The sequence below is a fragment of the Lactuca sativa genome, chromosome 4 (genome assembly GCF_002870075.4).
Source record: "Lactuca sativa cultivar Salinas chromosome 4, Lsat_Salinas_v11, whole genome shotgun sequence".
Classification (NCBI taxonomy): Eukaryota; Viridiplantae; Streptophyta; class Magnoliopsida; order Asterales; family Asteraceae; genus Lactuca; species Lactuca sativa.
Window position 1 is genome coordinate 111,868,747 of NC_056626.2, and position 17,864 is coordinate 111,886,610.

The following is a 17,864-nucleotide window of genomic DNA, read 5'->3' on the forward strand; positions in this document are numbered from 1 at the left end:
ACCGGAAATCGACCCATATCCTCAAATTAGGGTTTTTTTCATCCTTCAAATTACGACCCACATCCTCCATAGATCGATCCTTATTGCTTCATTTCTCACAAGAAATTGAACACTTTACATTCACAGGGCAACAAAATCAACTATTTCTGGAACTTGGGTTTCGGTTCCAATTGAAATTGAAGGGTTTCTAGTCACCATGATCAAAGGGTTAGGGTCTCGTTTGTCAATGAATGCTCATAGGGCCACGAAAGCTAGGGTTTTTGGGCAAAGCTAGAATCGATCTTGTCTCGTTCCTTCGGAATCACGAAGACGCTGATTGCCATGGAGTTCACACGGACTATGGTTCAGAGAGTTCTAAATTAATTTATCTTCAAATCCTATTTGGAGAACTTCTAGTTTACACTAATGAGCGATGTGGAATAGATTGCATATCTGCTTTGGTGGTTTCCTTCCAAATTTAATGTTGTTCAAGTATTCTATAAACATTATATATGATTATTAATAAAATCATTTACTCCAAAATCATTATATATGTTGTTTACCTGTTTGATCCGTTTGTTCTTATTTCTCAGGAGGATTAAAAAACTGTCCGATATTTATGGCTACTAGCAAAGTCCGGACAAGTAGTTTCTCAAAGAACTTTTCAGCTGCACCTACCTCTTCTGTCCCTGGTCTCAAGTATGGACCAAATGGAACAATCTTTCTTTCATCAGGCATACCGGATCTTGATAGTAATCCCAATACCCCCTTTTTATATTTTATTAAAGCATCTAAACAAGTATGACAACAATTTCCTAATGGATGAATTGTTTCTGTAATATCTAGAGATTTTAGGTGGGGGGATTCCATTTAGGAAGTCTGGTAATGATTATGGAAGACACTGAAGCACCTCATCATATGCTTTTATTAAGGACTTTCATGTCTCAGGGACTAGTACACAACCAACCTGTTCTTTATGCAAGCCCAGTCAAAAACCCTAGAGCCTTTCTTGGAACCTTGCCAACTACTTTAGTCCCCAAAGATGACAAATCTCGTAACACTGATGCAGAACAGGTACTACTTTACTTTTTCCCATTTTGCCCTTAGGAACATGCATCTTTCTCTTCACAACTACAACTGTATTAATGTAAATTCTGCCTTTTTATGAGCTTGTAGAAGGATTTGCAGATTGCTTGGCAATATAAGAAGTACCTTGGGGAAAATAAGCAACATAACGAGGAGCGAGGTAATTTTGTATCTTTTTATCCATTGTGGGGATTTTTAGTATAAAAAGTAAACATCTTTTGTGTTGTGATAATGTGATGCAGATGGGAAACCGTGTGGAGTGTTTTAGCCTTTTAGATTGTTCAAATCTTGCTGGATTCCGTGATAGTTGTTCAAAGTTCATATCTCAATTTCCAAAGTACTGATGTTATTATTAGTAGTGGATTGATCTTATTAAACTTAAAAGTGGTCTTCTTCATTGACTCTTACACCTAATTTTCATAATTCTAATCAGGTATGATGGAAATATCACAAGTGCAGGAAGAATTGCTATCCAATCATTTTGAAGCATGTAGTGTTCAAGGGATATCAAATAGGCGGTGCAATCTGTGATGGAGCTACAGGGGCGACTGCCAAAACGCTTAAATTACCTCGTGAAGATGAGTTCTGGAGTAGGGGAATTAGTGCCTGTGCAATCTGTGATGGAGCTTCACCAATTTTTAAGGGTGAAGTTCTTGCTGTTGTTGGAGGAGGTGATACAGGAACTGAGGAAGCAATATATTTGACTAAATATACAAGACATGTACATTTACTTGTACACAGGGATCAATTAAAGGCCTCACGAGCTATGCAGGACAGGTTAGAAAAAATATGTATTTCTCTTCTCTTAATTGGAAACAAAAAGTAAATACAAATTTAAAAATGGATTAAAAATGGAAAATTTTGTACCAATTAAGAGGATATTATTACCTATATAACAAGACCCATCTGCAGCCTTTGACTAAATTAGGAAGGGAAGACTGAAAGAATTGGTATAAATCTTGATTAATGAAAAAGGAATCAAGGGAAAAGTCAATGATAGCTTTCATTAGAGTATTTGGTTCAGTTGCATCTTCAAATTCAGAGCTGCTGCTACTGCTCCTTGAAGATCCCTGGTCTCCATTAGATTATTTACTATTGTCGTTTCTAGTTGTTTTGTTTGCTTCTGCTTATGCTGAAATATTTATTTATGTGTTCTTTTTGAAGGATAATTATCTTGAAGAGGCAAGGAAAATGAGAAACCTCCATTTCTTTACAGGAAGGTTTGCCCGAGGTGGAATAAGTAAGGCTTCACGTGTTATTAATATAAATGAAGATATATATGCAGGGTTCAATTCCACTTTTGAGGCAGGGTAACATCACGCACCATGAATACATACAGGTTTGTCTCATCACAATGCTATGCTGCTAAATATTCATAATTTATAATTATATTTTATTTTTGGTTAATATTTTTACATATGTAGGTTGGTAAAGGAAGAGACGTTGGGTTAAATCAAATTGCCCTGTTTGAAGGTTGACCAATTCTATAGAGCACCTGGTTTTGGTGACAGAAAAAGTCAATATCTTGATGATATTGCTATTCTTACTGGAGGCAAGTATTTCATATGTTGTTTTTTAACAAAGGGTTCTGGTTGAAATTTGTCTTCCAACTATTCGTTATGACTACATTTGGTCCTTAAACTTTTAAAATTTCTATTGCATACAGGAACTGTAATCAGAGAGGAGGTAGGTGTTGACCAAATACACAACCACCATTGATGGTGATGGAAGCACACAGGAGTTGGTGAACAGACAGGTGGCTCAAATTAGAAACCTTGTTGAGGCAGCATAACAAGATTATGAAAAAGAAAAATAAATGAAAGAATTTTATTTAATTTTTGTCTAATCTTTTTACATATGTAGGTTGCGGGTGGAAATGGAGAACAAGTTTTAAGTAGGGACGTCTACAGAATTGGTCAACTCTTTGATTTTTTCAGAATGCTCTCTTTCTACTTCACCACAGTTGGTTACTAGTTGAGTTAAATCAGATGTTTTGTTTCAAATAATAGTTATATATTTAATTTTCCCTTTGAGAGTTTAATGTTAGTTTGGTTCAGGTAACTGTTGAGAAGGTTGTTTTGGAACAAAACAATAGCCAGTATGAGCTTCAAGGCGAATACGTGTTGCTGGAGAATGAGGCTTACTAAGAAGAGCAATGGTTGGTAATTTAGGGAGTGTGATATCTTCTATGGGTCGCTGGAGAATAAGGCTTGAGGTTCCACGTGCTGAAATTGATGAGATGCTTCCACTTGCTAGGCTTGTTTCCCGAAGTACCGATCCAGCTCTTCAGTTTAGATCAAAGGTCATCCTCATTCATTCATTCATTTATTAAGTTTTAGTCTATCATCCAAATCCAAAAAGCTCTCATCTAAATCTAATGTCTTCTATTTGCAAAACACATGAGAATGAATGAATGAATGAATGCCCTCTACCAAAATATAACAAACACAACCTATCCTAATCCTGTTCATATACCATAAGAGAGTAAAGTAAAGTAGGTTCCATTCCTATACATTAGTTTGGTAAACAGAGTAAATAAAGTAGGTTGCTATTTGTAGCAAAGCGCTATCTAGTCTAGGGGTATATAAATATTATATGATTTTAGGTGATGTTGTTCCCCATTACCTTAATGTTGATCTTGCATTGGGAGATATACGTGTTGCAAAGTTTATCAAGTCTGACTGCCCATTTGTCCCATTGGAGGAAGCTCAAGGTTCTTTACTTCTCTTACACTGTAATAATCCATCTTCACACTTATTTTGTAGTAATGTTTTTTTTTTGCAGGCAATATAGATACTTTGAGCAAGTTCATGCATTTAGTCCTTGAGCGGTGTTACTAAGGAAGAGTGGAGACAAGTGAGGCACACATTTAAAAAAAGCAGCACAAATCTTGTTTACAGTGAGGCACACATTAGGTTATTAGAACTATTAGTTTGTAAATTTTTGTTGCAACTTCTATTGATTTGTTTTATCTTTCCATGGAATGATTATTTGTATGACATTACATTTATGCAATGGATTCTATTTTTTGTATATGATATTTTATTTTTTATTATGAAACATTAAATACAAATTTAATTTGAAAATAATTAAATCTATAAATAATATTTTTTTTAAACAAGAAAAATTATGATACGCAAAAATGTGTATCATCTTCATTTATGACATGACCTTTCTTGACAGGGGCTTTCTTGATACGCATTGCGTGTCATTAACACGCGCGACGTAAGGCTATGACACACGAATGCATGTCGTCTTCCTTTATGACAGGGTCTTCCTTGATACGCATTGCGTGTCGTAAACGCGCGTCGTAATTGCGCGTCGTAAATGAGCGTCGTAAATGCGCGTCGTCTCTCTTTATGACAGGGCCTTCCTTGACACGCATTTGCGCGTCGTCTGAGCCTTTTACGACGCGCAATGAGCGTCGTAAAAGGCTGTTTTTCTAGTAGTGATGTGGTCAATAAGCAATAAAGGAGTATCTAGACCACCAGTTTATTCCTAGAAATTAGCAACAAGTGTATTTTCTTTTTCAGAATAAAAATATTTGTTATGTTTATAAATGATTTGTTAATAATAATATCCATTAATTCCATGGTAATTTTCATAAAAGTTCCAATATTTTGGTTATAAGGTAGTTTCCGGAAAAGTCCAAAAATTTTAAGCAAACTAATGAAAAAAGACAGAATACCGGCTAAATTTGCAAAATCGGCCGAAAAGGGTTTTTTCGAAGTTTTAACCGGTATTCTGTGCTTTTCTGTAAACAAAATTTAGTTTGGTACTTTATCATAAATTTGACTAAATTTTTGGGATTTTTTTGGAGATTTCCTTTACTTTTTTAACAGGAGTAATCTAAATAAAAGTTTTAGTAGTCTTAAATACGAACATTTAGATATATATATCGTTAAAACTTGAGATCGTTTGAAGAAGTTACGACGTTTAGAACACAAGACCTAAACAACCAAACAGTTGAGGTCACAATGGTCGTAAACATTAACAACCCCGAACACATCATTAATGATTTTCTCATATAAGATGTGAAAAAAATCTAAAGAACCGATCATAAGTACCGAATATGTACAAAAAAAAGTATTAAGAACTAAATGTGCTCGAAAAAATATTAATAACTAAATGTATACAGAGTGAGAAATATATTATCATATTAAGTCATTTTTCCGGTTTACCTAAAGTAGTCGATCATAAGGACTGCATGTTTACAGTTAAACAAGTTGAAATGGCAAATATGAACAAAATAATTCAATAACCAAATATATACAAATGAAAAAATATATTATCCTTTAAAGTCATTATCCAAATTTTATTTATGCCGGATTGAATCAGAACCTTCAAGGTTATAGAGTAAACATCTCATTATACCACTAGGATAAAATCATATGTTGGTGAACTTAATTTTCTAGCCAATTTTACTTTTCTTCATGTAATCATAAAATATACTTTATTAAAAATTTAGATAAATGATCAAATTTATTGAGTTATTATATTTGACCATTATCTTTGCATATATATATATATATATATATATATATATATATATATATATATATATATATATATATATATATATATATATATATATATATATATATATATATATATATATATATATATATATATATATGCGCGCATTTTCACTGATTATCATTAATATGTAAATACAAATATAAATTAAATTATTTTTAAATTATTTCATCTATGTTGATAATAGGATTTGAACTTTCGACATCATAAGAAAGGGCAACATCGGATACCGTTGGACTAAAAGTCATTTGGTATCAATATCCAACCTTCGTAAATATGTAAATTGTAATGCTAACTATCATTTTTTTTTTCAATTAAGTTGTTTATGTTTTTGAATTGTAATCTAATTATATATTAACACGGGTGTTTAATTTTTTATAAGATTGCAACAGAAATAACTTTTTAAAATTTTGGATTTGAAGTTCATATGTCGAAAACGTTCTTAAAATTTAAAATATATATTTTTGAAATATACTTAGAAAATATACTTTTGATGTGATGTAAACGCAATAAAAACACATATAAATACTCTAAAATAGTTATGTATTAATGGTGGTCATTTAAGAAAATTAAAAAAAAAAAAAAAAAAAAAAAAAGATTAATTTCGTATATACCCTTGTTAAATAATAAAATATCATATTTGTTTCGCTTAAAACCTAAATATCGTATTTTCCCTTTCTTAATCTTTAAAATGTCGTATTTACCCAAAATCTTATTTTTAAACATTTTTAATAATTTATAATCATTTTTTGTGTTTTATAATCATTGTATTAAAAACAAAAACACAGATCGAACATATTGACCTTGAATATTAAAACTATTTAACCCTTTGAAATCAAGTATGTACATGCTCTTTAAAGATGGGGAGGCTTCCAAGCTTACATCAACTTCTCTGTCTGTTCAACATCGATCAACAAGTCCTATCGGTCACTACCAACAACTTATTTAAGGACGAAAGATTTGTTCATCTGGAATGCAGATTTCGTTTTTAGGGTCTATAGTTTCAATTCTTCAAATCCTTTTGTAGATGTGATTCATGATGAATTAATTATTAGGGTTTTTTTAGGTTACAATAACATTGTACTTGCAGAATTTCACATAAGACTTATGGGTACATGCAACCTAAAATGATATATGGATTTTCACTATTAATAGCAACATGCTTTATGAAACAAAACTAAACCCTATGTAAATCGAAAATCATAGTAGTAAATCATTCCTTTGCTTAAATCGAATTAATCTAATCAAACACTTTGAAAATCTCCTTGGAAAACAATTTCCAATTGTGTGGTAGTCTCTAATACGTCATACTCAAAACCTTAGGAAACCCTAGGATCGAATATATGAGAGTGGAGAGTAGAAAATCGGATCTCTTAAGGTATTAGGAGTTTAGGTGTAACGTCCCATTTTCACAAAAAAATTATTTCATTAATTAAGGTAAAACACCATTTCATAAAACCAAAAGTTAAGAAATTCATTTGTTCAATTACAATTAATTAGGAAAAGCAGAGTATTAAGATATAAATGCAGAACTCTAGTGTTGCCAATGAGTGTGTATAGTCACGCCTTCGTCTTTCCGCAATCATCAATGATACTTGAAAAACATTTAATCCACAACTATAAGCTAAAACTTAGTGAGTCCCTCAAAATACCTCACACCACAATATACATACAATGCATGCACACATGAGCCTTCAGTCTGTATGGCCCGCCTTGTAAGGCCTATAACATGCATAGACCGCCCTCCTGAGCCTACAGTCTGAATGGACAACATCACAAGGCCTACAATACACCTGGACCGCTCTTTCACTACGTACAATTGTCCCACACCTGGACCGCAACACACAACCCGCTCGCTCGGCTATCTTGGCTTACAGCACAAAGAAAGACCGCCTCAACCCACCACCCATTATGTCAACATATGTAACAACAAGCAATCAAGAAAACACATAAACACATGCAACTATCTATACTAGTATACTTGTCTAACCGCTCACTACCACACACCAAACCTCATACAATACACAATGCCACTACCGAAAAATCTTCCAAGGAATACATAGCTATATGTAACTAGAGGTGAGATTGACATTCGAACATGTGATCCTACTTTAGAGCCAAGAAAACCCAGATTAATAGTTCTTAGGATATCCTACGTCACCATATACAACCGTTGGGGGGACTCTACTCGACGATTACCTACCTATTGGTACTCTACCCAACATACCAGTACTTATATATCATGACACACAAGGATATACATTGTAACACATAGTATAGTGAGGAAACTCACCTGAAATGCAGTATCGGATAACACTACAACACTCTCAAATCCTCGCACTGGACAATCCCTTGAATCGATGGTCACCCAATCAAAGAACACACCTTGATCAACAATGTGACAGCCCGATATTTCAACTCTTTGTAATGGCCTAAAAGGTCAAGTATTGTAACCACTTTTGAGTTAATAAAATTAACTTTGATAATAAAATGTCCAAAAAGTTTCTATTTAAATTCCTTCTATGTTTAAATGTCATTAAACCATGATCGTACGTAAAAAGAACGCCCAAATCCGACTTCGTATATTGAAGTTATGATTTTTCCAAGTTCGGCTTAGCAACAGACAACTAAAAACTCGAATCGGAGATCGAACGACTTTTGGCCGAAATGACCTAAACGAGAATCGAAGGTCTCGACAATGGTATTTCAGCGGTAAAAAGTCTGACAAAAACCGACGTCAGATAAAGAAGTTATGAATTTTTAAAGAAATTCCTTAATCACGTCATTTTAATAAATAAATAATAAAAATAATTTCGGAATTTGCCAACGGAATCTAAACGAAAGTTGTAGAGCGTAGTCTCACCTACGCGTGGATATAAAGACCATCGAAAATGGAGATCGTATGAAGAAGATATGATTTTTTGAAGTTTATTAAATAAATTATATATATATATATATATATATATATATATATATATATATATATATATATATATATATATATATATATATATATATATTTAATTCAAAAATCCGGTAATATCCGAAGGGGGAGTCAGCGTCCTCATCCGAGGTACGCGCCGCGTAACCCCGTACGCCCTACGTACCCGAGGGCCTTGGTCTCGGTCCGTCCACACCGCCCCTATGCGAAGCTATCCGACCCGCCGTCCCATCCGACCCGCCCCATCCGATCCGTCCCATCCGAAGCCGAGGCAGTCGAGGACTCGGTCATGCATGACGTACGAGTACGCGTTGCATACTAGCGTACTCCCCGCGTACCGAGGCTTCTCAGACCCCCTATAAATAGAAATGCGAGGGTTTCGGAAAAATCACCCCATTTCTCTCCTTTCTCTCACGATCTTGCCTCGTTTTCCGTGCCCGCACTACCCCGAAGCTCTGGTCTTTTTGCTCAAGTCCCGAGGGTCGATTTTACTCCCGAGATTCCCGAGAATCCCGAGAAAAATTCGTTTCCCGAGACGAAACTCTGCCCGGTTTTCCATCTCGCTATCTTCAAACTTTCAAGTGAGTTCATACCCCTTAATTAACCTTTTTAAATATTCTAAATGCTTTCATTTGCTCTCAAGGGGGGGAATACAAGTAAACACACGAGTATTATCGTGTGTTACATAAAGAATTATTTTATATGCTTTTATATATCCAAATCACATGTGATTTATAAACTTTATAGGGAACTTTCATATATATAAAATATGTTACAATAGCATTTTATCTTTTAAAATATAAATTGTTGTAATGCATGTATAAACTAAACATTTTCTTAGATTATATGTATACTTGCCTATCTTAGACTCTACACAAAAATCTATGCTTTCATAACAAATGATTCCTTTTCTAGGTATTTCTAAACAAACGAGACACACTTTTAGAAAACTATAATAGGTATAGTTTTACAAACAAATTCCGAACTCTTATGTACTAGAAACATGAATTTCAAGAAATCACTTTCGTATACAAGAACAAACATAACATTTTAACAAGTAGATCTGTTTTTATACCACGGTTTTTGTGAGACACTAAATTCACGTACGTTCGAGTACACATTTCAAGTCCTGTATTATATACCAGAATCCCTTGGAGGGGGAGCATGGTGTTTGTGTATAGATCTATACGGGCTTGACAAACCCACGCCCTGACTGTTAGCTACAGTCCACCGTTTGGGGTGACAAACGTCATAACATTCCAACGCCTGAAGAACGTTGTGTATAGGCATTCCGAGTCAATAGTATGGTTATAAAACTCACATGGGGTATTAAAAATACATTGATTTACAAGGTTTTCAAACACATTGGTTATTTTACACTTACATACATTTTAGAAACAAACATTAGTCTTGAGTGAAGGCTACTTTTATACTAGTAGAAAATATAGGATTTTCTAAACACAAACAAACAAAGACAAAACATTTCATTTCATACAAACATTGTCACTTAAATACTTATGAAACTCACCAGCTTAAATGTTGATCTACTCTTTCAAAATTACTTGTATGTCCCAGGGAATCAGTAATTTCAGGTATCATTATGCTTTTGATGAAGGGATGCTGCGGCGCTAGTTTAATCTCATATTTTGACATCATATTGTAATTGGTTTTGAACATGTAACTCTTGACAAATGTAAACTTTCAATTATATATATGATGGTTGTATTGCTTTCTTTACTATGTATTCATTTGTTACGTTACCACATGAAGTCATCCGCCCCCGAACGTTTCAGCCGTTCAGGTTTGGGGGTGTGAAAAACAACCCAAAAACTATAGGTTAAACCCAAGGCCAAACTAGTCAAAAGTCAATATTCAATAGGTCAACGACTCTCACGTCGTGGAAAGCTCTTGGCCACGCCGTGGCTAGCGAAGAAAAACAATCAAGCATCTCAACACCTCTACATCGTGGCAAGCCCTTGTCCATGACATGGTTTCTGGCAGAATGCCAAATCCAAATTAAGTGCTTAATCTTTATAGATCTAAAACCATGACTTCAAATATACTTCTTTTCAATGACTTAATGGATAAATTTTCCAACTTTATCAATCAGGACTCCATTCTAAGAATAGATCTACAATCCTAAGTCCATTAAGTCCTTAATGGGGCCAAAACTTGTGCATAGACATAAGGTGACTCCAACATGGCTCCTTTTTCCCATTCTACAAAACATATTGACCATATAGAATCCATACCAAGCTCTAGAGTTCCTCAAACTCCAAGAGCATCCATGGAAGGGACCAAAACAGCCAGATATGACTTCAAACTTGAATCTAGAATAATAAATGCCAAGTTATGAACTTTATACCTTCAACAACTCAAAAATCTGAAGAGAATACTAGATCCACACTTGCTCCTTGTTCCTTTGCACCATGATGAACCTCTCTTTTCCCCAAGCTTCACCAAAAATCAAAGAATAAGCTCCAAATCAAGAAACCAAGCCCTCAATCATACTTCCACTATCCTCTTTGGATATGATCTCTCTAGTGAAAGACTACCCTTTGAGATACAAAGACAATGAAAATACATCTCTCGACTCTGCGTTCTAGTTTATCTTGGGTCTTGAGCCTAATAAGAGGCTCACAACCCCAGACCTTGATATGTGCGAGCGAGGGAGGTTTCCCTATCCACATATCATGAGGTTTCTTGATAACCTTCTTGGTAGGAACAAGATTGAGGATATGGGCGATTGTCTCTAAGGCATGCCTCCAAAACGATATAGGGAGTGAAACTCAACTCATCATGGAACAAACCATGTCAAGCAAGTTTCGGTTATGTCTCTCAGCTACACCATTAAGTTATGGTGTCCTAGGAGGTGTCGATTAAGAAACAACTCCACATTCCTTAAGATAGTCGTTGAACTTAATACTAAGATATTATCCACATCTATCATATCGGAGCATCTTTATCTTCTTGCCCAAATGATCGTTTTGGAGTTGGGCGATGCGTTTCTTACTATTATGCCCAAGAAGATAATGCCAAAAGCATTCCTTGCCTAAAACATTAGAATACGCAATACTAAAAACACTATTGCCAAGTTCATTCGCACACACAACAGTTTCATACACACCATTACTAGGATAATCTTTGAAAATAAATGCACCATTTTTATAAACTAAAATTACACCATCGCTATTGTCAAAACTATAATGATATCCTTTTTTTTAATAAAGCATAAATTAAAGTTATGTTTCTATAACAACAATTGTTCAAATCAAGTCTAACACTATTATAAAACATAAGCTCATAAACTCCAATCCTATTAACAACCAACTTTTGCCTATTCCCCATGATTAGGTTCAACTTCCCATTCTCGACCTCTTCATGTTCCCTTAGCCCCTACATATTAGAACAAATATGGAAACCATATCCTGTATCAAGGATCCCATGAGTTTGAAACATAAGTGTTATTTATTTCAATAGAGTACATACCAGATGAAGAGCCAGACACCTTGCCCTTAGCCTATCTCATTTCTTGTAGGTACTTGGGGCAACTTATCTATCAATGACCCTTTTGGCCACAATGAAAGCACATATCTTCTTTCAGATCACCGACAGGAAGAGTATCGAAGTTGACATTTCCCTTTGACCCACTCGACTCTCCAATGTGGGTTCTCCCTTTCCATTTGGGTTGGAAATGGGTCTTTCTCTTCTTTCCCTTTCCTTGTTAAATTGTGATGAATGGAGAACTCACAACACTGTTTGAATGAGACTTCTTCATTCCTTCTTCAACTGTTTGCAATAGGTAGTGAAGCTCAATCAATATTGTCTTAGTATTATTCAAATGATAGGTCAGGATGAACAGATCATAACTACTAGGAAAGGATTTGAGCACCATGTCAATGGCAAGATCCTTGTCAAAGTTCACATAGAGCTTCTCCTATCGCTCCATGTGTCTCTGCATTTTCTGCACATGTGCACCCACATATTTCACTTCTTTTAACTTGCATGCTATGAGGGCCTTGACGAATTCATAACTCTCTTGCCTTATTTTTTGTGCAACATTTGAGAAATAGACAAGTTCATTTCATAAGGTTAATAGTCCTCATAGGACTTTTGAAGGTCATGTGTCATGGTTGCAATTATAATGCAAGCAACCTAAGTGGCATCGTCAACATGTTGGTTCGATTCAGCCAATTCCTCATAAGTAGTAGTTTATTTATCAATTTCTAGAATAGGTTTCTAAAGAACATACTTTTTGCCCTCGTAGCTTAGTGTCATCTTCAAATTTTGCATCCAGTCCATGTAGTTTGGACAAGTAATCTTGTCCTTTGAGAAGATGAACAATAGAGTGAAATTGTGAGTGGTAGGAGGAAGATCACCATTTCTAGACATCTAAAACAAGAGATAAGATTTTAGTTTGTTGATTTAATCCTTAATATTTTAACCCAAATTATTATTCAAGGCTAGGATCCATAAATACAATTCAAAATTAAGAATATGGATTTCGTAATCCAATTGCAAGTTTATTTTAGGTAGGTAAAGCACTTTACTAATTTCAATCTAATATGAAACTCCTAGAACTTTGAGATTCATTAAACTATTCAAATGCATGTTTAATCTCAAATTATGCTCTTCGATTTGTGATTGGGATGTCGAGAATCACAAACAAGATGAAAATAACCATGCAAACTCGTGTAACATCCTCGAGGTCGGTTATGATCTCACATTGATGTTTTAATTAACCACACACATGCTCTATTAACAACCATAAATTCGAGTATGTGCCATCATTTCATCTTTTTAGTCCCACATTAGTATGATGGTTACCCACGCACGCTCCACTAATGACTTGCAAAGAAATGATGTGCCTTTTCTTGAATTAGCATACAAATTCATATTTTTTCTGAAGTAACTAGATTGAGATTTTATAGAAGGTTCTAGTACTTTTACATTATACTTCTAATGTGATTATGTCTTATCAAACCCTTTTAGCTCATGACCCTCCACCACACAAAGAATCGGTGGGTGAACATGATACGCATTCAACGGTCATTTTATAGACTGTTTCCTAATAATTCTCTTATAGTGTGGATTCGTGAATGAGCCCTACTCTTGATTTGACTGACTTTTAGTTATACATATAATATTATACTCTTATGCACACACAGACACACACACACACACACACACATATATATATATATATATATATATATATATATATATATATAGAGAGAGAGAGAGAGAGAGGGGAGGGTGTATTTTAAAACCTTTTTAAATTACAAGGTTCAGATCATATTCATTCTAGTTAACCTTTAATTAATTAATATTTAAAATATTAAAATTTAATATTTATCTTTAATTAATTAATATTAAATATCATTAAAGATAATTTTGTTATCTAATTATCTTATAATTAGATAATTACCTTTTTAAAACTTCATTATAGTCACATTAGGATTTCTAAATTATCTATTTATAATATTTAGATTTTAACCATTTAAAATAATATTAGATATGTAGTAATTATCTTATCTTTTAAATAACGCAAGAAAATCCCGAGCTTTATTTTCAGGCAGATGTCACCACCTGGCAGAGGACTGCCCATGTGGTGGTCATAACAAATTGTCGATTTTTATATTTTATGGTTTCGCCTTTATGCACTACTAATTAACAAAGTTAGTCTCTGATACTACTATTGGAGTTTTTTAGGTACAATAACATTATACTTGCGAAATTTTAACATAACACATATATGCAACCTAAAAGGATTTATGGCTTTTCATTATTAATAGTAATATACTTTATAACTTTATGAAACAAAATAAACCCTATGTAAATCAAAAATCATAGTAGTAAATCATACATTTACTTAAATAGAATTAAGCTAATCAAACACTTTGAAAATCTCCTTGGAAACAAGCTCCAATTGTGTGGTAACCTCTAATGCGTCACACCTAAAACCCTAGGATCAGATGTAGGAGAGGGTGGAGTAGAAAATCAATTATCTTGAGGTATGAGAAGGTTAGACCAATTTTGGCTAGGGGATATCCTTATTTATACTTGTTAGTCTATTAGATAACCTAGAAACCCTAAATTTGAATAATAAAATAATAATACTTTATTCCTATTCAAATTTTGTTTTATCTTACTAGGAGGCTTCTAGAAACCCTAAAAAGCTTTTTAAAACCGTCCACCTCTTGGAAGGTTCTGGATTCTCTCTTTTGCTCAACTATTGAACAATTACAGACCAGTCCTTGTACCTCTAATTAATTCTAATTAACCCAACATTAATTCCAAATTAATTTTGATTAATTCTTAATTGATTATTACTACTTCTAACTAATATATTAATCATATAATATATTAATAAATCATTTATCTCTCTCTTATAATAAACCCAAAAATGACTTTATTTTTATTCTTCCATATTATACCGTTTTAGTTAAGACCTTAGACACTTAATCCAACATTAGCATGACTGTAGTTTCATTCATTCAAATTATTTAACATAACTATATTTTCATTTGTTCAAATTCTTTCATATCTCTATAGCTTATACAATCCCTAACTTTAATCAATTGTTTATTTCATTATAATTTGTTTAGGTATGTGCAGGATCTTCAAAGAAGTATAAGCTTTAAATCAAATCTAACCATATTATTAACCTCACCACGACACGATGTTACAACAGATGTAAAGCTTGTTAAGCTTTCATTCTCGTCATTTAACACCCCTAAGCCCTTTGGAGCTAAGCTTTGGATATTTTGAGGATGGAAGTCGATGAAGAGGCTATCAATGGTGTTTATGGCTTGGACTGAAGGTGGAAAACTCATGAGGTAATCATCTTCTCCATAATTATGCTAATTAGGTCTTAAAGGTGTTCTGATGACTTGAGTTAGTTATGTTAGATTGTGTTATAAGAGCTTGTTAGTAATGTTTAATCAGGTGTTTATAAGCTATGAACAAGATCTATATGTGATTTCCAAGGTGAAATCTATGAATGAGAAGTTAGGGTTTGAAAACCTTAACAAGTGATTATGTTGAATTCATGCATTAGATATTAGCTTAAATGAATAAGGTCTTATGGGGTACTTAATTTAATGATTGGGTTGAATTTAGAAGTAGAGAATGAAATGTTAGAATTGTGATCAATCAACTAACCATTTTTACATTAAGAAGTAGATAAAATCTTAATAGTCTAAGACAAGTATTAAGAACTTGTTTATATGTATAAATAGGCCTATGAGAATAATATGGATCAAGAATGCATCTATTCAAGAAAATAGCCAATAAGGGTAGTTATTCCTCACTAAATAGTAAGGTGAGTTATTACCATTACTCTTTCTCTCTATTTCTCTCTCTCTCTCTCTCTCTCTATGTTGCTATATATATGTATGTATGTATGTATGTATGTATGTATGTATGTATGTATGTATGTATGTATGTACGTACGTATGTATGTATGTATGTATGTATGTATGTATGTATGTATGTATGTATGTATGTATGTATGTATGTATGTATGTGAGCATGACAAAGAGAAAGAATGAAGATGATTACATGTACTATAGTCCTATGCAAGATTATATACTTATGGTTATACACTTACGATCATGAATTTGAGCATGTGTGTACAACCAAAGTATACAGATATGTATTGAGAAAGAGAAAGGGTATTATGAGTAATCCCTTGAGACTAGATAAATAAAGAATGGGATTATATGTATTATAATCATATGTATGTGTAGATGATGACAAAAGGTATATGTGGATGCATAAGAGATTGTATATAGACATAGATAATGATTATATGTTGTATAATCATAAGTGTATATATGTATGTCTAGACATGTATGGTATTGTTTAGAATACCTATATGTTAATAGATATAGATAAATATAAAGTACTTAATGAGTTAAGTACTGGATGTGTAACATAAGATCTCTAAATTAGATAAAGAGATAGATTGTTCATGGGGAAAATATTATGTGATGAGTCGTATAGTAGAGATAGAGGTGTTGGATAGATGATTCCTTTGGGAATGAGATAGAGGTTCCTTCGGGGATAAGAGTATGATTCCTTCAGGAATGAGATTATATCCCTACAAGGAAAAAAGATGATGATCTGTTTGGGGATGTAGATAGATGGTTCATGTAGGAATCCAAATTGTGTATGATTGGAAAAGATAGAGAGAAGGTTTCTTGAGAAGAATAAGATAAAAGAGTTTTTACAAGAACTTAGAGGTAATCCACTAGGGATAAAGAGTAACAAATCCATGAGGTGATTCAAGAGAAGAAGAACGGCTAAGAATCCACAAGGGATTATTAGAGAAGAGAGTAAGTCCGGATGAGTTCACACGACAATGAAGTTGGATGTTGTCTTCTCTAAAAGATAAATGAGAATAGAGATATGAAGAGTAAAAATAGAATGAAAAGGCATGCTAAGAGTAAGAGATGTATTAAGAGCATAGTAAGAGATAGTGAAGAACATGCATTGAATATGGATAAGTGCATACAAATATTAGAAAAGATAGAGTATGTGAAAGAGAGAAATAGAAGATAGATTATGTGTAACGTATGAGATGAGCCTGAGAAGGGGCTAAGAGAAGGTAGTATATGTACCTGAGAAGAAGCTGATAAAGGGAGAGAGAGAGAGAGAGAGAGAGAAGGAGCGAGAGAGAGAGAGAGAGAGAGAGAATAGATGAAAAGAAAAGATTAAAGAAGAAAGAGTATGAGATGAGAAGAAAAGAGTATGAGAAAAATAGTAGATGACAGAGAAAGAGATAGATGAGATGAAAAAGAGTAGAAAGTAAAAACTAAAGAAGAGTAGAAGTGACATATGAAAGAAGAAAGATTAGTAGTGTATGCTATTAGCGAAAGAGATAGATTGTAGAGTAATAGAAATAAGAGATAAGAAAGAAAGAGCATATGAACATGAAAACATAATAGAATATAACTCACCAGACCTGCAGTCTGATGTAGTAGATGTTTCATGTTTTGTAGGTTCTCATAGTAGCTGTGGTACATGAGAAGATATGAGTACAAAGAGTCAGAGTAGAAGAAATAATTTTATATATTTAAGTATATTTCCTTTTTGTTGTATTTATGTAATAAATTTTAATGTAAACCCATGATTTAACATGTGATTTAATATGTTTTAACTTTTAATTTTAGTTGAATTCCACAAATTATAGATAAAACTCTAGTATTTCCCTTAGAGTATGATGAGATTAAACTAAAATTAAACGAACGCAAAATAAAGAACAACTCAAGAATGAATCAAACGAGTCGAATGATTATAAAATAACCCTCAGAAGAGC

The 17,864-nt window shown here is 33.4% G+C and overlaps 1 pseudogene; it reads left to right on the top strand.

Moving 5' to 3' along the window:
- Positions 1-598: 598 nt before the first annotated feature.
- Positions 599-1,550, top strand: LOC128133857 (elongator complex protein 4-like; annotated as a pseudogene).
- The last annotated feature ends 16,314 nt before the right edge of the window (positions 1,551-17,864 follow it).